Genomic DNA, 23077 nt, shown 5'->3' with positions numbered 1-23077 from the left:
ACAGGTAGGCGAGAAGAAAGGCTTTTTTTGAGTCTCAGAGACCAAGGTCCTGTACACTTCGCATACCTTGACTGCACGACTTCAGGTCTGCGATGTGGACAGTACACCTCAAATACATCACTACACAACCTGGGGTATTTGAAGATAAGGGATGACATGTTTATAATATGCTGCAAACACAACAAATATGCAGGGTGACGAGTCTGTTTCTAAGGCCATTTTATTTTTGGTAGTCTGATCATTTCAACAAGAGAATAGAATCAAACTGAAAAACATCGTAAATATGTTCCAGATACATGAAGCATGTGAACAGTGAAACTCGCTCATGGACTCTTTAAGGTGAATACTTTAAGAAAAGGTTTCCCACACTCTTTGTAGGAGCCATTTTATGGGTGTTGTTGGTGTCTCAGTTTACCTATTTATATGTATAGTGCAATATTATTTTTGAACACTTGGTGGCGGGGTGTATATAAAGGGGTCATAGGTGACAGGAGAGGAAGAGCATACCGATTCTACCAGACGGCCAGCCCAGCCCCAGCAGATGCTCATACTACAACTATTGACACCGTGTACTTAAACCTTGGTATGTAAAGCAATAAAACATCATTCTAAAACTGCAGCAAAAGACCGGAACTTCATATGTTTGTGTCTGCGTCAGGATCCCTCCTAAACCAGGCCTATTCAAATGGCGGCCCGCGGGCCAGATGCGGCCCAGAACCAACTCCGAGGGGCCCAGCCTGCCGTAGCCAAATTCCTACACTAGTACAGACCATGAATGCAACACTCCGCGTTGCATAGAAACCACTAAACCACAACGCAGCACGTTTTTTGAAAGTGTATCGGTGCTAGTAACGGTGGTCCTATGATAGCAACTCTAAAACATGTCTCTCGGAACTCTGAAGCGTAAACGGAGACAAATCGGTCATTGATCTTGTGGAGCAGACGCGCGAGTCATTGCCCAAGTCAAGCTGGACCTTTTCGCGTCCGACTTGAGTACGGGTTGGATGCTGCATTTTCCGACGCTCCCCAAAACACATCACATCCCCGGCACAAATCACGGATGTGATGACAGATTTCATTGCGAGGTTGAAAGAGAACTTTGCCGGTTGATTGGATGGACTTGCTCTGCCCACAGAGGTGATGGGCTTTGTCAGAGACCCCTTCACTGTTGCAATAGAGGGGGACGTATCCACCAGAGCAAAGGAAGTGGGTCCCCTGCATCGACGAGGGGAAATTTACACTGGAACTTATTGACATGCCGTCATCCGTAACCATGGCACCAGAGCAGCGCACTAACGGGCCAGCGAAGTTTTGGAGTGATGTCAAAAAACAGCAGTTCCCTAACGTTCAGAAAAGTAGCGATCTGTTGTGCTCAGTATGTTTGGATCAAGATACAAATGTGAGTCAAGCTTTTCACACATGAACTCAATAAAAAGTAGCACTCGCTGCTCCCTGACTGACAGCACTCTTCACCAATGTCTTAGGATTGCATTGACATCCTATGAGCCAAAAATCACTGCTCTTGTTAAAAAAAAAAAAGTCAGCGATGACAAATCACAAATGAGATGATAGTAAGCACCTAGTTTACTATAGTAGACGTGTAGTGTAGTATTCATTCATGTTATTTACCCTTATCCCTTGTTATGGGTTGTGCACTGAAGGGTTTGACACTTATTTTTGTATTCATTTAAATGAACTTGTAATGTGTCTGGGTCAATTGTGACTAAAACGTATGATCTTTTTTGTATTACTTGAAAAGTGAAAAAATTATAGTATTACCTCTTTTTGTTACATTGGAGCTCTTTAACTGTTTGTTAATGCACTTTTTGATGTGCATGTGTCATATGTATCCAATTTTATTTTGTATGTGAGGACATTTATTAAGACTGCTATTATTGTATTTAGTTAATGCACTTTGTGATGTGGCCTGGTTAAAAAAAAAAACCTGAATATTTGACTTCTAAAGCGAACAAATGTCATGCTACAACTGTGCACTTTTTTCAGATTCTGTTAAATTAATGCTAATTTGTTGTGTTTTATGCACTTTTTGATGTTACCCTTGTTAGATGAACAATGAATAAAAATTGCATGTTTTTTATCGCAGTAATAGTAAGTTGGTTGGTTAAAATGTGTCATTACCCGCTTTTTACAGGCCGCTGAATGTCTGGCCCAGCTGCATTTTTGTAGTTATCAAATCGGGCCCAAACTTGAATGTGTACTTGAATAGCCCTGGTATACAGTGTACAGTGATGAGTAAGCGCTTTACAATTTGTGACAAATCTCAGAGCACTGTGATACGCAGCATCCAATTTGCTCAGGTAATTGGCAGGTGCATTCATATACAACAAATCCCCATAGTCCAGCACAGGTAAAAAGGTCACAGTGACTAGCCTTTTCCTGGCCTCAAGCGAGAAACAGGACTTGTTTCTGAAAAAGAAACCTAGCCTAACCCTCAGTTTTTTTAGCAGGTTATTGACATGAAGTTTAAAAGAGAGACAATCATCAAGCCAGATACCAAGGTATTTGTAACAGGCAACAACTTCAAGTTTTGTTCCTTGCATAGTTACAATATCTAAAACAGGCTCTGGAGTCTTTTTAGCTTTTGAAAAGAGCATTACCTTGGTTTTCTCAACATTTAAAAGAAGCTTTAGTTCAGAGAGCTGAGTCTGAATAGTGTTAAAAACAGCTTGTAATTTAACAACAGCCTCTTTAATGGAGGGACCTGCACAATACATTACAGTATCATCCGCATAAAAATGTAAAGTAGCTTCATCCACATTATCACCTACACTGTTAATATATATGGAGAATAAAAGTGGTCCTAAAACAGAACCTTGTGGTACACCATTAGAAATGTTTAACCACTCAGAAGACAGCCCATCAAAGTGAACACATTGGGACCTTTCAGAGAGGTAGTTCACAAACCACCCCACTGCATGGCTGGATATGCCTATACTGAGTAGCCTCTGCTTTAAGATGCGATGATCAACGGTTGTCAAACGCTTTGGAAAGGTCAATAAAACAGAGCTGCACAACTCTGCTTATTATCTAAAATAGTAGTAATGTCATTTACCACTTTCATTGTCGCAGGTGATGGTGCTGTGTTTCTTTCTGAAGCCTGACTGATGTTTAGACAGGATGTCATTGTTACATAAAAACTCCTTTACCTGTTCACTCACTAAGCGTTCGAGCACCTTAGCCAGAACTGACAACTTGGCCTATAGTTATTTAAAATAGTTGCCTCCCCCTCCTTTCAGTAAAGGCAAGACATAAGCAGACTTCCTACTTTTGGAATTGTGTTCGTGCTGAGGGAGAGGTTAAAAGAGAAGTAAGAGGTGGAGCAATAAAATCTGCAGCTATCTTTAAAAAGAAAGGTTCTACGTTGTCCGGGCCAGCCGGTTTCCTAGGATCTAACTTGGATAATGCTTCATGAACAATACCAACAGTTAAAGGAGTAAAACTGAAAGGGTTTTCCAGACCACATTGTTCAGAGTCAAGGATTGGAGTGTTCACAGGAGCCACACAGCCAAACAGAGAGCCACAAGACACAAATGCTTATTAAAACAATTTAGCATAGTAGCCCTGTCTGATATAGTGCCAGATGCTGTGGTAAGGCACGGAGGTAGCTCATTTGGGATATCACCAGTGGAAATCGATTTTTATGGCTTTCCAAAATTTCCTAGGATTATTCAGGTTTTCTATGGTAACCGACAAATAGTACTTGATTTAGCACTTTTTATTTGGGATGTGAAGCTATTTCTTAGCTGCCTAAAACGTAGCCATTCTACCTCTGAGACTGATTTCCTAGCCTTAGCCCAAGCATTATTTCTCTCATGAAGGAGACTAGACAGCTCAGCAGAAAACCAGGGATTGTTTCGTCCCTTCACTCTAAATTTACGCAGAGGTGCATGTCTATCTATAATTTTCATAAAACCAAGATAAAAATAAGACCATGCAGTTTCTACATCAGCACACAAATTGATTCTACCCCAATCAAAATCAAACAGATCATGTAAAAAACCCTGCTCCACAAAGTGTTTTTTGTCTCTCTTTGTGATGACACGTGGTTTAACCTTTTGGACCTTAGTGTCCCTAATTGTGGCTACAACACAGTGGTCACTCACATCATTAGCAAAATACTCCCACAGATGAGTATTTATGTGGAACATTTGTTAAAATTAGATCAACTTAAGGAGGATTATTTGGGGACTTAATATTTGGGCGGAGTAGGACTGTCTATAATCTGGGTAAAAATTCAATGAGGTACACAGGTTTTTAAATCCTCTGACACAGAAGTTAACCAGTCCCAATTAAAATCACCAAGCAGCACTATTTCCTTGTAGGAAAAGTTGCCTGATAACAGTTTTGCCAATGACGGATAAAGAGTCCTTGACAGCCGAATGGGGCCTGTAGCAGCCCACCCACCATGAGCTGTTGACCCTTTGTTACCTCAATATTTCACGGCTAAATCTAGCTGTTTACCACACAGATTTGGCAAACCATATTATAGTTACACAAACTATTTTTCACATATAATGGGCAACGCCACCACCTTTTTTAGGTGCGGTCAGTACGATCATACACTCCTGTAACCTATTTATGTTAAATGTCAGAGGGCCAAAATGGATTTATTCTAGCCACGTTTCTGATAAGACAATGGACATCAGCATCAGTAGAAACTCGCCACCCCAAATCCGGACCAAATCTAATCTTAGGTAACAGGATACGCACATTTAAATGAATTAAACCTAAGCCCAGATCTAGATATAAATCAGCAGGAGACAGGCTATTTGACTTAATAATGCTCGGCTGGACCTGATTTGGCTGTACATTTCCTGATCGTAAACAACAATAAAAATTACCAAGCACCTTTTCCTCTTATATCCACACAACATTAACATTTGTCAAGCTGTCTCCTACGAGTCACCAGCAAACTTCGCGAAAGTGAGATAGAGTTTAAAAAACAATTCTGAAGGACCATCGTGGCAGGCATGTGAGAAAGACAAACATTTTCCGAAATGAATGTCCGCGACAGTGCAACCAGCAATTGTTTGTGCAACACCTCCGAAACTGTACGGGGATGTCCACAGCGGGCGGCAGAACATACCCGAATCCAGTAGTAGATTGTTCAGGACGACTAGCGATCTTCTCCTTGTCCAGCACAGCCAAGAAAAGGCACAGCAGAAACCCGACCCGCCATTCTCCCAGTCCAGCACAACGTATCCACGCTGTTCCCGGAGCAAGGTGGAGCAGGCCTCAGCTACAGCAGCACAGCAGAGCAGGCAAGAAGAGCAGGTGGAACCAGGCCTCAGCTACAGCAGCACAGCAAGCATGAGCAGAGCAGGTGGAACCAGGCCTCAGCGGGCGGCAGCACAGCAGAGCAGGTAACCAGGCTCAGCGGGCGGCAACACAGCAGAGCAGAGCAGGTGAAACCAGGCTCAGCTACAGCAGCACAGCAGAGTAGAGAAGGTAATCCCACCTCGCGTTACACCGGACTTATTTAATCCAACTTTACATCTCCGCCGTGGTAGCAACAGGCTCGGAGAGGAGCGGCGATACGCGGGTGTGACGTAGCGGCGAGAGGATCGGCGATACGCGGTGATTATCTTTCGATAACGTTTGAATTTGTGCCACGAATTACACATATGATGTTTGTCCATTTTTAAAAGATAATCTTTGCAAGTAAAAACATGTGTCGTAAAACTGTGAACACATTTGTTTGTGTGAACGCTCAATGAACTACATCTCCGGTCTCGCAGAAACAAACACACGTCCCCAAGATGGCCGTCACTACTGTCTTGTCAACAAAAGGATGACTCCCCCACATTTTGGGTTACTATATGGCGCGTTTCACTGCAGCGGGGTAGCTCGCTTTAAGCGCGCCGAGCCCGTGCGGGGCCCGTTTTTGGTTTGCGTTTCCACTTGGCCTAGTTTTGGCCCGAGGCTACTTTTTCACCTTTTTCTGGCCCGACTAAATGGTTTCTATCGAGGCCAACAACCGGGCGGAATATGCTAAACTAGTGATGATGCTGATTGGTCAGAGAAAATCGTCACAATTCTCGCGCGACTTAATCCCTAGTGTCGCATATATTAAGGGACGCTTGCAGCATTTTTGTAAACCTAAGAAAATGACAGAAAAGCATACCGTGGTCGATTGACGAAGTTGCGACGTTCTCCAGCTGATTGCAGATGATAAAATCCAGCGGGAGCTCGACTGCACAACTCGCACCTAAAACGTTTTTCAGGAGGTCTCTGCACTGTTGTCCGAACGCGGATTCTCAAGGACTTTCCAGCAGTGCCGGAGTGGTTCCGATAGGAAAAGCTGGAAGTGGTTCGACCTTGGACGCTATTTATGGCCATAGACCGGCCAACGTTGGGAGGGAGGTAGGCCTGGACTCTGCAACCGCGTTACTGGAGTCCCTGCTGGTAAGTCTTTGCTAACGCTCTGTTATTTGCTTGAAAGCGTTGTGTCCCTATCTATTCTAAAGCTCACTTCTAACAATCAAACAAGTATTTTATCCTTACATTTATGTTCGACAACCCATGCTTTTATGGAGCCCCGAAAAGCTACATAGTAGCTAAGGCAGATAGCATTAGCTAGAGCTATTGTTTGCCAACACACATGCGCCATTGTTTAGGTTCTTCTTTTCTACAGTTGTTGTTGCTATTTAGTATTGTGCTACAGTAGTTCGTGGAATTAACAAGTCATGTTGCTGTTCTAGATGATGCCATTGTGACTAGTGAGCAGGGCCGGACTGGGACAATAAGTCAGGCCGGGAATTATACACCCAGCCGGCCACTACCAGTGTTTTGTGCCATTTTGCTGGATTTATTTGTCAATTTTTACAGCGTTGCTGCCCGTAGTGATAGCGCTCTAAATCTACTACCCAAAAATAACATATGGACATGGGTTAATATTAAAAAAAATGTGCAAATCTATTTAGAAACCTATGTGAACATATTTTAAGTGGGGGTGGACCTCAAATCCTATAGGGGGGTCCGGGGGCATGCTCCTCCGGTAAGATTTTTTTTTAAATGTTGGACTTAAATGCATCAATCTGGTGCATTTTGAGGGGGAAATAACGAGACTACACCCATATGAAACATAACTGTATACATTTAAATAATCATAAATCATAATAACATGGCCATAACCAATAACATCCCATATCCAATATGAAAAAACATTGAAACTTGTTTATTTATTTGTTTTTGGTTCATTTATAGTTGTGAGTTTGTCTGTGCTCCTGAACCAGCCTCACCTGTCTCCCTCCTCTCCTCCTCTTTGAGGCAGCAGCAAAGACTAGTTTTAGCTCTCAACAAGTTTTAATAGTTTATCTTGCCTTTTTTCACCTAGTTAACGTTTTTATTTTTTTATTATTCATGCATATTTTACTAATCACTCCCCCCTCAAATGGAAATATGTGTTTACATAAATGGTGACCAAACCGTTTGAGACCCACAGAGAACTTAGACTAAGTTAACTATCTAAACACTCAGAGAGTCCTTTACCTCACCTGAGCTGTAGTTATCAGCCTCTCAGTCTGACAGGAGAGGACTCTCCCCCCACCTTGTTGTTGAAACAGCTCCTTATATCCGTTAGCGCAGCTAGCTAGCACCAGATGCTAACAACAACAACAAAACACGTAACCGGTGCGCGCACTTTATCTCACTCGCTCGCCCCACACATAACACACACACCCTCCCGAGCTTGAATGACACACAGAGACCAATCGAGTATGATCTGTATGAAAGTGGCCATGTCGGCAGGCCACATCATGTAGACAGCCAGTCACCCTCTGTGAGGCAGAGTCAGTCAGACCCACATTTGCGCAGCGTTGCGTTCACAATACATATGTATACAAAAAAAAAAATCCTCAGGCCAGCAGGCCATTTAACAGGCCAGCAGGCCATTTAACAGGCCAGGCCATCGGGAAACCTCCCGGTCCTCCCGATGGCCAGTCCGGGCCTGCTAGTGAGGAGGAACAGTCCCGAACACCGGGTGGTGGCAGTGTTCCGTCCTCAACATCAGAACGGACCTCAACTCGACCACAGACACCAGCCGAGGAGGAATCGACACCAACGCCGAGTGCCATCACGACACCGCAGCATGTGGTTCTAGGTAAGAAATAGGCATGGCAAAACGACTAGAATTGTGACTTTTTTAAAAACTTTAGATCATCCATCGTCATTAAGTAAAATAAGCTATACCACTGTGTGGAAATGCTCTGTTACAAACTAGCTAGTACGCAGCTAGCGCAATTGTGTGTGACATCCTATTATATACATATATTTATAATCATTATCAACAGGCTGGACATAATGTAATTCACTTTCACAATCATTGTAAACATCTAGGGCATAACTGTCTTTAGTTCATCCTTACTGTTGTTCTGCTTATACATTTTATTATATCCTTGTGTGACCTGTACCCGTCCTGTGTTTTTCATTGTTATTGCTAATACTTATTGCTATAATTATCTTATCGTCATACAGGCAAGAGGAAACGAGGAGGAGACAAGCACCTAGCACAGCACCATGAACAGAGCCTGGCCCAGGTGGATCGGCACTGGCAGCTGACCATGGAGGCTGCTGCCCGGGCGAGGGAGGAGGAAATGTCCTTGAGAAGGGAGGAGAACGCTCAAACTCATGCGTTTAACCTAGCCTTCCTGCGCACTCTCGGCCAGGTTCTAGGGGGCAGCCGACGTGGCCCGTCTCCTCAGGAAGACGAACCACCTCTGTAATTTTAACATTATTCAGTTTCATCTCTCTTGTTTTTGTTAATTCTTGTTTATTTCTTATCTTTCCTTTTTTATATATATATATATGCCATATATTTTATGCTGCTGCAATACAAACATTTTTTTATTTTGTATTTGTACAATGCCATGCCTTTTTATGGTTATGGCTATGGTTTTTATGGTATGCAACAAATATATATATCTTTTTTATTTCTATTGTACATGCCATGCCTTGTTATGCTGCAACAAAAAACACTTCCCAAATTGGGATTCAATAAAGTACTTCTCATTTTATCTCTTGTTGATAAATGCATCATCTGATTTCCTGCCATAATCTGATTAACAAACTGATTTTCGTGAGCATGTAAACAAAGTCACTGGGTTGCCACTCACACACAAAATTACAGTTTTGGAATGAGGTAGAAGTTATAGGCCTATATTTTTCCTAAATAAAAATAGCTACAACTAATACCATTACTAATAATATTTGTGGATCTTTAAAAAAAAAAAACATCACTCAAACAATTGTAAAAATAGCCCAATTAAGATCTAGAGATATAAACATGCAATAAGAAACACCATCAGTTAGGAAAAAGCCCATAAGATAAAAGTTAATTTTAAGAGATTTAAAGCAAGAAATTGAGTTTGCCTGCTTGAGGTCCTCCTAAAACATTATTTGGAAACTGACATTACTTAAAGTAAAATATTTCCTTTTACAAATAAACTGGAAGGGGGTATTTAGAAAAAAACAGAAAGAGAAGGGGGATAAGAGATCATTTGTATTTGTTTACGTTCTTATTAAGTACTTACTGGTGCTTGAAAATCAAATATTTACTAAATAGTCAATTCTGATAATTTTTTTGTTTAAATCATTTGACAAACACATATGTGAAAGAGAAAAAATTTATTTATGTTCAATACAATGTAGTAATAATAAAAACAAAACAAATGGCACTAGCCTTAACGGCCCACAATCTTTCAATGTCGTGTTTATAATTACAAACACAAGACATGTATATCACTGATGATGTTATGAACCTGAATATTTAGCTATTCAGGTAGCGCATCAAACCCTGTCGTATTTCAGTGCCCTCCTCCTCTGCACCTTGAGCCACTGCTACCCCAGGCTCCGCTACTGCTGGTGCATCCCACCCATCATCATAGGCCTCTCCATGACTCTCGCAGAGGTTATGCAGAGCACAGCATGTCAGAACCATGGATTTAACAAGTTTCACATCACAGTCATTTCTTTTCATGAGGCAACGCCACCTTCCCTTCAGTCTACCAAAAGCGTTTTCTACTACTACCCGTGCGCTGCAAATTTTCTGTTGTAGATCACATTTTCTGCTGTCAGCTGTCCATTGTCAGGGAACGTTTTTATGAGACAGCTTTGCAAGGGATAGGCATTGTCTCCCAGGATATAATAGCCAGCATTCACCCCACGAATGTTCCTGGTGCAAGGTGGAAAGTAGTTACCACGACTGGCTAACTCCCACAATGAGGACAGCCTCAAAACCCGAGCGTCATGCAAGCTCCCAGGCATTCCTGCAAACACATTCCAGAAATGTCCCTTTCCATCTACAACTCCTTGAAGGATGATGGAGGAGATGTCCAATGCTTCTGTACTCTGAGCCGGTCGCAAGCTTCCACAGTGGGATGGCCACCCTTTTCCTTAAGGTATACACTCGCGGAATGGTGTGTCCTGTCTCTCCATCGCTGGCCGCAGTTTGTTGCACAGGTAGGTGTATGTTTCCTCAGACATCCTGAAGTTCTCCACCCACTGAGGTGTGTGAAAGATGGAACAATCACACCCCACCACTCGGTTGCTCGGTCAAGCATCCAAACACATGGTCTGCGGTGGCAACCTACAATTAATTAAATACTTGAAACACTTTTGTCATATAATGAGCGTGAAACACTTTGGTCGTATAGTGAGCAGTGAAACACATTGCTAGTTAGCTAACGTTAGCTTACCGAGTAGCGTTGTCGTTGAGTCGTCCTGGAGTAGTCTCTGCCGCGTTGTACGATTGCCATAAGTCTCCCCTCAGCTTCTTCTGTATTCCGTCTTGCTATAAGCAGCCTTTTCCAAAACAAAGTTTTCCTTCTTGCTGTGATAAAAATCCACATACCAAGAAGCAAGGACACGATGGCTTCCACATGCTCCATTGTTGTTGTGTGAGTTGTGTCACATTGAAGATGACCTCACGGCAGTTGTATGCAGCGTCGCTCCGCCCGCCAAAAAGCTGATCGCCCCGCCTACACTGCGTTACTATAGTAACTACCCCAGTTCCTAAACTGTAATGGAAACGCAGCATTAAAGTGAGCCGGACCTAATAAGGCCAAACCAAACCGAGCGAGGCCGAGCGAGGCCTGCAGTGGAAACGCGCCATTACTGTTTAACATGTTGGGTTACTTAATGTTACTTCATATTAAGGCTAATAAAAATGACAAGGCTGTAATGCTAACTAACGTGCTATCCTACTAGCTAGGTAGCTAACTTGATCCAGTGACTCATGGTCCTTTCATCAGACGGGACGCGAAAGAACGAGGCAGATCCATTGCTGGTATGATAACAACCTGGTACTAAGCACACAGGCATCTTGTTAAAGTTATCTTATCCAGCGCCATATAGTTAGATTCTATCTATATGGTGCTGATCATAGCTATCTCTGAGTGGAGGAAAACAATTGTGACATCACTTACGCGACTCTGGGATTAGTAGTCTTTGTAGTTGCGTATTTTTCATAGTCTTATATTTCAACAGTTTTACGACAAATTGTGACTTTTTTGACATGGAAATTCTTTTTTAAGATTGACAAACATCATATGTGCAATTCATGGCACTATTCAAACGGGATCGAAAGATATGTTTTCTCTCTCCATTGACTTCAATACATTATTTTTCCGAAATAAGGTCCCATGGAGCGGAAGTAGATGGGCGTGACTTCGCCACTCTATAGATGGGAATTGTTTATTGTAAACTGTGAAAAACTAAATATGCGTAATGCTACACTCTTAAAACACTATGGTTTTTCTCTTGTGTGAACACGAATATGTGATTTGAGAGCATCTGATCTTGTGAACGTTTTCCCACACTCTTCACACCAGTACGGTTTTTCTCCAGTATGAATACGGTGAATGTGTGAGAGAGACTTGAATGTAGTGAACGTTTTCCCACACTCTTCACAGCTGTACGGTTTTTCTCCTGAGTGAACAGAAGAGATGTGATTTGAGAGCACTTGATGTAGTGAACGTTTTCCCACACTCTTCACCAGTACGGTTTTTCTCCAGTGTGATATACGGTGATGTGTTTTGAGAGCACTTGATGTAGTGAACGTTTCCCACACTCTTCACACCAGTACGGTTTTTCTCCAGTATGAATAAGTTTGATGTGTGTTTTGAGATGACTTGATCTAGTGAAAGTTGTCCCCACACTCTTCACAGCTGTAAGGTTTTTCTCCAGTGTGAACACGAAGATGTATTTTGAGAGCACCTGATTGATTGAACATTTTCCCACACTCTTCACACCAGTACGGTTTTTCTCCAGTGTGAACACGAAGATGTATTTTGAGAGCATGTGATGTAGTGAACGTTTTCCCACACTCATCACACCAGTACGGTTTTTCTCCAGTGTGAATACGGAGATGTGTTTTGAGAGCATTTGATGCAGTGAAAGTTTTCCCACACTCTTCACAGCTGTAAGGTTTTTCTCCGGTATGAATAATTGATGTGATTTGAGATTACCTGATCTAGTGAAAGTTGTCCCACACTCTTCACAGCTGTAAGGTTTTTCTCCAGTATGAATAAGTTGATGTGTTTTGAGATGACTTGATCTAGTGAAAGTTGTCCCACACTCTTCACAGCTGTAAGGTTTTTCTCCAGTATGAATAAGTTGATGTGTTTTGAGATGACTTGATCTAGTGAAAGTTGTCCCACACTCTTCACAGCTGTAAGGTTTTTCTCCAGTGTGAATACGTGATGTGTTTTGAGAGCATTTGATGCAGTGAAAGTTCTCCCACACTCTTCACAGCTGTACGGTTTTTCTCCAGTATGAATATGTTGATGTGATTTGAGATGACTTGATTGAGTGAAAGTTGTCCCACACTCTTCACAGCTGTATGTTTTTTCTCCTGTGTGAATAAGTTGATGTGTTTTGAGAGCACCTGATCTAGTGAAAGTTGTCCCACACTCTTGACAGCTGTACGGTTTTTCTCGTGTGTGAATACGCAGGTGGCTCTTTAAATTTCCAGATGTTGTGAAGGATTTGTCACATTGCTGACAGCTGTGACGTCTCTCTCTTCCTTTCGGTTTCTAGAACAGACAGACAGAGAAATTCAATCTAAAAAGCATAAATACACAGTTAACACAATAAAAACTCACTTAAAGTGGACCTATCATGCTATATTTGAACAATATATTGTAGGGCCATACCTATATAAAGTCTTTTATTCAAAATACCAAAAAGATCCTGCATTTTAGCCATCCTCATTTTGCTCCATTTGCTCTTTCCAGCGCTGTTTTTTGCAGGGGGCTGATGTGAGCTGCGCTGACCACGCCCCCCAGGAACAGGAGAGGGAACGTGCTCTGAGACTCTGCTGGGCTGCAGGGGGAGAAGAGGGGGAGAAAAAGAGATCTCTCTCCACCTTGTTTTATTCTTATAGAAGTAAGAAGAGAAGTAACGGGGCAGAAACGCTCCTTTTTACGCAGCGGTCCGGACATAGACACTATTTTTTAAATCATAAAATTATTTTCTAAATCCATAAAAGCATTTTAAATTAATATTGGGGAGTCACATCGTTAACTTTTGTAAGAATGTGGCCGTGTGATAAGTGATGGGATAATGTGCACATTGCATATGTGCCTTCATGCCGATCTAGATCCCTCCACTTCGCGTCGGGCTCCTGATCCCTGTCGGTGTTTCTTTTCCCCATAATGACCGCGTCGCTGCACATTATCCCTTACATATCATTATATAAAGCATTATTTATTTGTTTTTAAAGCAGGAGGCGCAAACGCTTGCTCGGGAGGGAGAAAAAGAGCCACAGCGGAGAATAAACAGAAGGGCAACAATGGCAACCATGCAAGGGAAGTCTTCGTCGCTGCTTTTGTGGCAGACTACTACAGGCCTGGCATATGTACTACAGCGTCTCCAGCGCTTTCGAGCAGCAAGGGCCGGCCGTAGCCCAACCTCTCATTCCCCTGATAGGTGGAGAGTTGACCAATAGCCGTAGCACCACTTTACTGACGTCAGTAAAGTGTTCAAATCTGTATCAGATCTGTTGCAGCCCCTTTTAAGAGATTTGGGTATGGAGGAAAATAGAAAGGGTTGTGTTTTCTGACACTTGGTGAGTTCCCTGGAACACCGGGGACACTGTTCATGTATAAAAGACGTACGAAAGTGCATTTTGCATGATAGGTCCCTTTAATATAAACCTTGAGTTAACAAAATACTACTTATCACTGTTTTTGTTTATTATATGATTTACAGTAATACAGCAATATTCTAACCAAAGTATTACCAGAGGTGGGGGACTCGAGTCACATGACTTGACTCGAGTCTAATGAGTTGACTTGCCTATTTTGGACTTGAGACTTGCTTGACTAACCTTGATAAAAGACTCGACTTGACTTTGACTTGGTATTCATGACTTGAGACTTAGCTTGAGACAGATGACTCCAAAGGACTTTACTTTTTAAAATAAAATATTTGCATTTGTTTTTGTATTGTACGAAGCCCCTAGAGGGCAATGAAAGAAATAAAAGAGAGAGAAAGTCTCTTCTCGTTCGCAGGAGAAAGTAGGAAGTGGAGCGCACAGGAGACAGCCGTTTCATTGCAGACTGTTATGTTTATGTGGGGAAATACATACATTATTTGATATATATTTCAAACTCGGACTTCATTTTAGGGACATTTCGGCCAGGGGTGTAGAGTTATTTGTTCAAGCACCGGATCGGCAAAACAGGAGAGTCTGTGAACCAGTCTGCCTTGACCTATGTATTCATGTCTGTGACTCTCACAGTATCTGCTGCCCACAGCTGCTTTATCGAAGAAAAACCTCCTTCACTTCATGAAATCTCTGCAGCACCAGGAGGCAGTATTGTGTAACTCAGCAGAATCTGAGAAGAGCAGCACCAGCTGCAAAGAGCTGTGCCTTCACTGTGTTTACCTTCATTAGAACAGCTAACGAGTGACCGCAGGCTAACCACACACACACACACACACACACACACACCACACACACACACACACACACACACACACACACACACACACACACACACACACACACACACCACACCACACACACACACACACACACACACACCACACACACACACACACACACACACACACACACACACACACCACACACACACACACACCACACACACACCACACACACACACACACACAATTATTCCCCCTATTACCTGTTTTATGATTTCAGATCCCCACTCTCCATTGTTGTTAATGTTGAAAATAAAACTCTAGTTTCATAACCACTGTCTTTAACTGATTTAAACTGGGGTTATTCATCAGGATTTTGTAAGACTTGACTTGCTTGACTCTCACCCCAGTAACTTGAGACTTGCACATGTATGACTTACTCCCACCTCTGGTATACAGTGGGGTGTTGAAAATAATCGTTTCTATGATGCATTGCGATGGGACGTGGACGATTCGGTATCGATGCAGTGACGGAAGATAATCGATTATAGCGTAGTAACGTTGCTTCCTGATTTTCTGGCCGCGGCTTTACTATAACGTTTTTTTTCTGTCACTTTAATATCAAATCGGTCGGTGACGCAGAGATCAGGGAACAGACGTGACAGCGGCACAGCAACATCAAACACGGAGCAGTCTGCTTTATCCACCAACACAAGAACACCAGTCCAGAACCAACAGCAGAAGGACCCACTCTGAATCACTCCGTGTCGCTGTGGCTCAGAGACACAGGGATTTATGTTTTTCAAATAATCGTTACAATCATGTCGGTTTTTGGTGGATTTAATTAAGTCTTGGATTGCAGAGTATGAATGTCCTCTAGCAATTTTCAGACGATATATACGTGTGTAAAGTTTGTGAAGGCAGGAGGAAAAAAGCTTTGCGTGCCACGAAGGCAACTGATGCATTCCTTCAACGTTTACTAGGCCTATAATGAGTATTACAGAAGCTCGCGAGTGTGTGTATGTATGACGTGTTTGTGTCTAGGTCTATTGTTTGTTTCCCGGGGAAAACTCTCAGAAGAAACACCGGCTGTTGTTATGCCTGCTGTGACGTTAAGTTACTCCGTTCTCCGCTTGTAATTATGCCGTCACAAGCTTCAAAGTTGTATTTATCATCTGAATTTGCCGAAACAAGTTTAATATTCTGAAAGCCAAGACTTTGTTTATTTGAAATCAGAGATGAAAACCAACTCTCACGGACCCTGCCGTGTTATCTATGATTACTATACACCACATTCATAATTTCAGCCGGAGGGAGGGTGAGCAGCGCTGAGGAAGAGCAGGGTGCGAGTGAGAGGTGCCTGTCATATTCCCTCAGGGAGGCAACAGGAAGTTCCCTGTCAAATCCACGTTTCTTTTTTAAATGAGCCACTGCGACTTCCGACAGATTTCGATAGAGAGGGTCACAAATGTCTAGGGATAGCATACGTTATCTAAGTTTTGTATGAGCATTATTATCGGACATTTTGACCAGCAGGTTTTGAATTTACCGGTTTTTTATAAATGTTACCAGCTAAAAACCGGTAATTACCGGCTAACGGAAACCCTGACACACATGTGAAACGCTCTCACACACACAGACACAACCGCGTTGCAGTCGGGAAGAAAAGCAATGTGGAGCGGCACCTCACCACTTCATAAGGAGTTTAACCGTGACACTTTTCGAAATCCCGTTTGTGTCCCCCCATTTTACAAATAGGCCTATGTTTATTATTATCTTTTAACGCAAGCCATCATCGCCACGGAGAAGCACACAGCCTCTGTGAGCGAGCGACGAGACAGAGGGAGAGAGAGAAAACACACCTTTATCTATTTAATATAGCCTAGTTGTACAAAATAAAGTAAGAAATCATTCCAATGTGTACTATAGGACAGTAAACAGTTTAAAAGGGGAGTGATTAGTAAAATATGTATAAATAAAAAGAAAGAATGCTAACTAGGTAACATAAGCTAAGAATGAACAAGTTTAAATGATTTGTTATTGGTTGTGATCATATTCTAAAGATGTTTGGATTATTGAACAGTATACAGCATAGAGTGTTGAGAGATGTATCCATAAATTCATGTTGTGCTCAAAGTGCACCAGAGTGATGCTTTTAACTTCAACATTTAAAAAAAATCATACATTTTCTTTTCACTACAAACGGGTCCCACAGACCCAAACAGCACACAAAGGTTAAAGGGAAGCATATAATAATTTTAAAATGTGCTAAATATAACACTGCAAAAAAACTGAAAATGTTTTGAAAGTAGCCCTCATCCTAAAAAAGGTTGGTGACCCCTGTTATAGGACGATACATTTGACCATTTTAAGCTTGGCCTACCATTTTATTGGAGCGGCAGGTGGGGCTTGAAAAGGCCCACCTGCTCAAAGTGGGGAATGCCAGAAAAAGTTTGAGAACCACTGAACTATAGTAACGCAATGTAGGCGGAGCCACGACGTCATCTTCAATGTGTGTCGCTACCCGATCTGCAGCCCTGCCCTATCTGCAGTGCGCATGTGCGAGATGGTCCGCCATATTTGACAACTCCATACGGCAACTCTAATAGGACATTTGACACAGTGGCGTTTGGCAAAGCAGAAAAAGAACACTCAAAAAACCCAACAATATTAATCTGAACGAGAGAGATGAGTTATTGTTATTACAACGTGACTTCACTATTATTGAACAACTCCTTTTATTGGGTCATTTTATTGGGTTAAGTACATTGTCAGAATAAGTGAGAAATGGATGTAACTTCTGTTAGACAGCTATCATACATACTGAAGAAATATTGACTGAATGTATGCAATATGTATGGCATTCATAATGTATATCTAATTACATTAACTGTGAATGTCCTTCATTTTATTTCAAATAACAAAATATTTTAATAAAGATATTTGATACGTTTATGACTCTCGCATGCACGATGCAATAGGGCAGGGCTGCAGATCGGGTGGTGACAATGTGAACCACAAAAGCCAACATCAGCCGTTAGCTGTTAGCCTCAGAGCTCACAGCTCCTCATATCTGTTCAGAAACTAGACACAAGTGAAACAAGTACAAACCACAGACTGTCCGTGTCATGGAGAATACAGTCGCTGGTTTATTTATGTCTGTATAGGGCGTTCCGAGCTGAATAAGGGCGTCAAATGAAGGCAAGACGCCCGCCTGGCGGAAACGCTGGAATTAGGAATATATTGTGATGAAGTGCACACTGACCTGAGCTCCAGGGGTCTCCTTCTTCTCCTCCATGCTGCTCATCAGCTGTCCTGATGAAGACCACAGAGCTGCTTCATTATTAATATAATACAAATATTTAGATATAATTCATCATAAACTGTCAGCAGTGAAGAGGAGGAATTCAAAGAGTTTATTCAATGATATGTTCTATTTCTAGATGCTTATATGTAGTGTTTTATCACACACGTGGTGCAGTGCCTTGTCTCATCTATGCTGCTGTGACGTAAACATGGTCCAAAGTGATCCATTTGGTCAATGTGATGCTAAGCAGAGGAGAACATGATAGAAAGGTCAGATAGTTATTAACGTTACATGCAAATTACTTTAACCATTACGATAACAAGTTGGTTTTCTGTGTAAATTATTATTAATATAATACAAATAATTAGATATAATTCATCATCTGTGTAGCAACTTACATTCTAACTTACAGCTCACAGTTAGTTCACTTTTATTTCATTAAAATGACTTTATTCACATAGAAAGTGACATTAATGGATGTTTGAACCCGGTTATAACGCTATCCGTGTGTAACTATCACTAAGTTAACACAGAAAGCAAACATTAGCTAGTGAGACTGTTTAATGTACTCCATGTATACAGTATTTTCTGTATATTGTGTATTCTTTAGATACTCTAGTGATATGTGTCCTGTGTGTATACGTGCTGCTAATGCTTCATTTTATTATCTTATTGCATCTTTTAAATATGTTTAACTCGTGTAATGCCTGAAAACACTTCTGCTGTGACATATTCATTTCCCAGTTTAAGAGAAATCATTATTTAAATAAAGTATATCTATTTATCTAATGAGCTAACCCGTCGCTTAGCTTAGCGTTAGCTGCTAACTGAAGAACCCCATTCATTTCAATGGGAAAAATGCTACGTCGCGGTGAACGGCGATGCTAATAAGCTAGTTAGCATACATTTAAAACCATATCTATGGTAAAGAGCACCAACACAACAACTCAAACCGTCTTAAAGACAACTGGTGTAATAAATAACTAACATAAAGTCAGCTGAGCATTACAAATCAACTGTTACTCCCCAGAGCCGAAGGAAAGGTTTTTTGTGAGGGTTCTTTCTTCCAAGATTATAGCTGTTGTGTTAAATAAGATAACTTCTGATTCGTGATTAACTGTAAGTTAAGAGATGTAAATAGTAAATACACTTAATGAAACCTCTACATGTGCTTAATCCACTCACCTCTTCTTTTGTCCTTCTTTTTCTCTCGTTTTCGTCTTCTTCTTCTTTCGTGTTTATTGGCGGTTGGCAAACCAACTTGTAGGTGCATTACCGCCACCAACTGGACTGGAGTGTGGACAAGAGACTATGCAGAAAACAAGAACACAAAACAAAGAACCAAAACTCTAGATATTTTAAATGTATCAATTTCTCTTAGAAACTTAATAATCTCACAATATATATTGCCTGATGTTTCCCTAACAGCCCTGATAGCGACAAGTCATGGAATGTTGCTTTCTTCAGTGTCTGGAAAAGCACATTTCTCTGAGTACTATATTCCTGCAAAGCAGTAAAACATGCTCAACAGTTTCTGGCTGGCTGCAGTGTATACACTTTCCGGTTGGATGCTTTCCTATTATACTTAAAGTATGATTGAGACCTGTATGACCTATTCTCATCCGAGAAATGACATTTTCCTCCCTTCTTTCAAACCCCACCTTCCTTCCATCCCCCACATACCTTTGAATTGTATAAAGATGTCTTCCTGTACAAGTCCCAATGATCTTGCCATGTTGTTTGTGCATATTTCTGAATGAATGTTTGAACCTCCGCTTTGCTGAGTGGAACTTCTATGTCTATGTTCATACTTCTGAGTGTTTGTTTGGCCAGAATATCCACCTGTTCATTACCCTCCACACCAACATGAGCAGGAACCCAGAGGAAACGAGTTGCTATGCCTTTGATTTGCATTTGTCCTTCAACCGGGCGACCATCGAGAGCGTGCTGTCATACTCCATCTCGGGGTGGTATGCAGGATGCTCAGCTGCGGACAAGAAAGCCCTGCAGAGAGTGATCAGGATGGCAGAGAAAACCATCGGCTGCCCCCTGCCCTCTCTGGAACACATCTCCACCTCCTGCTGCCTCAGCAGAGCTGATAAAATCATAAAGGACAGCTCTCACCCGGGTCACAGACTGTTCTCTCTCCTGCCTTCTGGGAGGAGATACAGGAGCTTCAAGTCACGGACAAACAGACTCAAAAACAGTTTCTACCCCTGGGCCGTCAGGCTGCTCAACCACCACACACATAATAACTGTAACCATTCTCACACATACACACACTTTTAATGCACTTTATATATTTTTTTTTTTATGTCAATATTTTTAACTATTTATTCCCCCGTATGATTGTATGTCCTATTGCTGTGTTTTTTGGTGTTATGTATTTGTTTGTATATTTTTGCACACCGGGACAGAGTTGTACTCTGCATCTCGTTATACCTTGTGTATAGTGACAATAAAAGGCTTTAACTTTAACTTAACTTTCTTTCCAACATGTGCTACATTGCGGCCTTTTGCCCACAAAGCCCCATCATCTGCATTCAAAGATTTCCCCACACTTGGATGAACTTGATTAAAGATGTCATGCATCATTATATTGAACAGCAACGGACTACACACACTACCTGATCTCACCAGAATGCGTGACTCCACCACGACTCCTTAACACCGCATTGCGTGGTGGACTCACGAACTTTGTTACATTTACGTGTCGGCACCACGAAAACAACCCCAATGTAAAGTGAATGAGGCTCCCTTGTCGTGGTGCACACACGCATTTCTACAACGTCCTGCAGTGAGCTTTTATTCTATAAAACGTTTTAAAATCTACTTTATAGCTTGTAGTAACTCGCGGGAGGCTTCTTTTATTTGTATTCATAATTATTTTTATTTTTCGTCAGAATGTATTATGGTGCATTAGTTACGATTTTTTGTTCTCAAAAAACAGTGCATTGTGTGTAATGCAACTGTGATTTTTATTACATTAGTTTGTTTTAAGGAAGGCCAGAGCTTCAGCTGTGTCCAATAGATTGTTCCCTTTAGTTAACGTTTTTAAAAGAACATTATATTCCGATTTGATCCTGTCCCCTTTATTGTATTACGGAGAGCAATGTGAGCGTCCATTCTCATTGGATAACGGAGGATTTTATACCCGGAAGTAAGTACTCTCCTTACTGTCGATTGATTTTACAGTGCTATCTGCATTACTCATCAACTCAAAAACACCAGATTATCCTTGTTGAGTACACAACATTGATTGGTTTAAAATGTGTACAATGCTTTTGTAATTTCCCCCTTCGATTCGGAGAAACAAATATGTGTTCAGTTTAGGATGGCCGAAGACACTACACTACCCAGAATCCTCAGCTATTGTTCCGCGTTGCCTCAAGCTCTGTGATTGGTTGACCTCCAACTGCATTTCATATGAAAAAAAGGTTTCGTAAAAGATAAATCATACTTTATTCAGCAGTGCATGCTTTACTGCCAGTGTACTGTCTCTTTAGGGCCAGATAGCATTGCATTTCACTTTGTGTTCTGGATCTAGTGTTCAAATGAGTGAGGTAGTTCTGTGTGTGTGTTGTTATAGTCTGGTTGACTCTAATAGATGTGGGCTCAGCCTGGCCCTGATCAGTTCGTTAATGTAGATGTTGAACAGGGCCGGTGATAAACAGCATCCTTGTCTTACTCCCCGCTCTTGAGAAATGAAGGTGGTTCTCTTGTGTCCGATCTTGATGCTGCACATGTTGTTTGTGTACATAGATTTGATTAGGTCAAATGTTTCCTCCCCTATACCGCTTTGAAGTAGTTTGTTGAATAGACCAACGTGCCAAATCGAGTCAAATGCTTTTTGGAAATTGATGAAACAGGCAAATATTTTGCTTTTATTTTGATTAACATATTAGTCAGTTAGGTGTGTCGGGTGTGCATGTGGTCTGATGTGCGGTGATTTGGTAAGAACCCAATCTGGCTTTTGCTCAGGACTTTGTGTTTCGTAAGGAAGTCTATAAGCCGGGAATTTATAATACTACAGAAGACCTTCCCCAGGTTACTGTTCACACAAATGCCTCTGTAGTTATTAGGGTCAGATTTATCGCCGTTTTTAAAAATTGATGTTATGAGACCACGATTCCAGCTGTCAGGGAAGTACCCTACAATCAGGATCAAGTTGAATAGTTTGAGTTTAGCCAGTCTGATCTTTTTACTCGAGTGTTTTAGCATCTCGTTCAATATGCCGTCAAGCCAACTTGCTTTTTTGGTTTTCGGTTAATCAACTCTTTGTCCAGTTCCTGTTCAGTCGTTAGAAAGTCCAAAGGGTTCTGGGAGTCCTTGATGACCAGTTCCTGTTCAGTCGTTAGAAAGGCCAAAGGGTTCTGGGAGTCCTTGATGACCAGTTCCTGTTCAGTCGTTAGAAAGGCCAAAGGGTTCTGGGAGTCCTTGATGACCAGTTCCTGTTCAGTCGTTAGAAAGTCCAAAGGGTTCTGGGAGTCCTTGATGACAGTTCCTGTTCAGTCTTTAGAAAGTCCAAAGGGTTCTGGGAGTCCTTGATGACCAGTTCCTGTTCAGTCGTTAGAAAGTCCAAAGGGTTCTGGGAGTCCTGAGAAGGGTCACTTTCCCTGCATTTTGGCTTCAGGCTGCAGCTGCTGCTCCTCTCTGAGCCTTCTTGGTTTTGATTGTACGTTTGTATTGTTTGAGCATGTGGCGCAAAGGAGGCGTACGTCTGCGTTGCTAGGATCTCTATGTTTTTGGTTCGATATGTCCTAAGTTCTTTCCTTTTTGTTGGCATTCCTCATCAAACCAGTTGATTTCTTTTTGTTTTGGGGGGCTTGTTGCTGCATTTCTTCAGTTGGGATGTGTGAG

The 23077-nt window shown here is 41.7% G+C and overlaps 2 pseudogenes; one reads left to right on the top strand and one right to left on the bottom strand.

Annotated features, from left to right (window-relative positions):
- Positions 1-13693, bottom strand: part of LOC139433246 (zinc finger protein 420-like) — a 35631-nt pseudogene extending 21938 nt beyond the window's left edge.
- The window catches only part of LOC117441148 (zinc finger protein 208-like), a 447659-nt pseudogene that overhangs the window by 390811 nt on the left and 33771 nt on the right, over positions 1-23077 (top strand).

This window comes from Pseudochaenichthys georgianus, unplaced genomic scaffold, assembly GCF_902827115.2.
Source record: "Pseudochaenichthys georgianus unplaced genomic scaffold, fPseGeo1.2 scaffold_151_arrow_ctg1, whole genome shotgun sequence".
Classification (NCBI taxonomy): domain Eukaryota; kingdom Metazoa; phylum Chordata; class Actinopteri; order Perciformes; family Channichthyidae; genus Pseudochaenichthys; species Pseudochaenichthys georgianus.
This window is presented reverse-complemented; position numbering and strand designations above follow the sequence as displayed.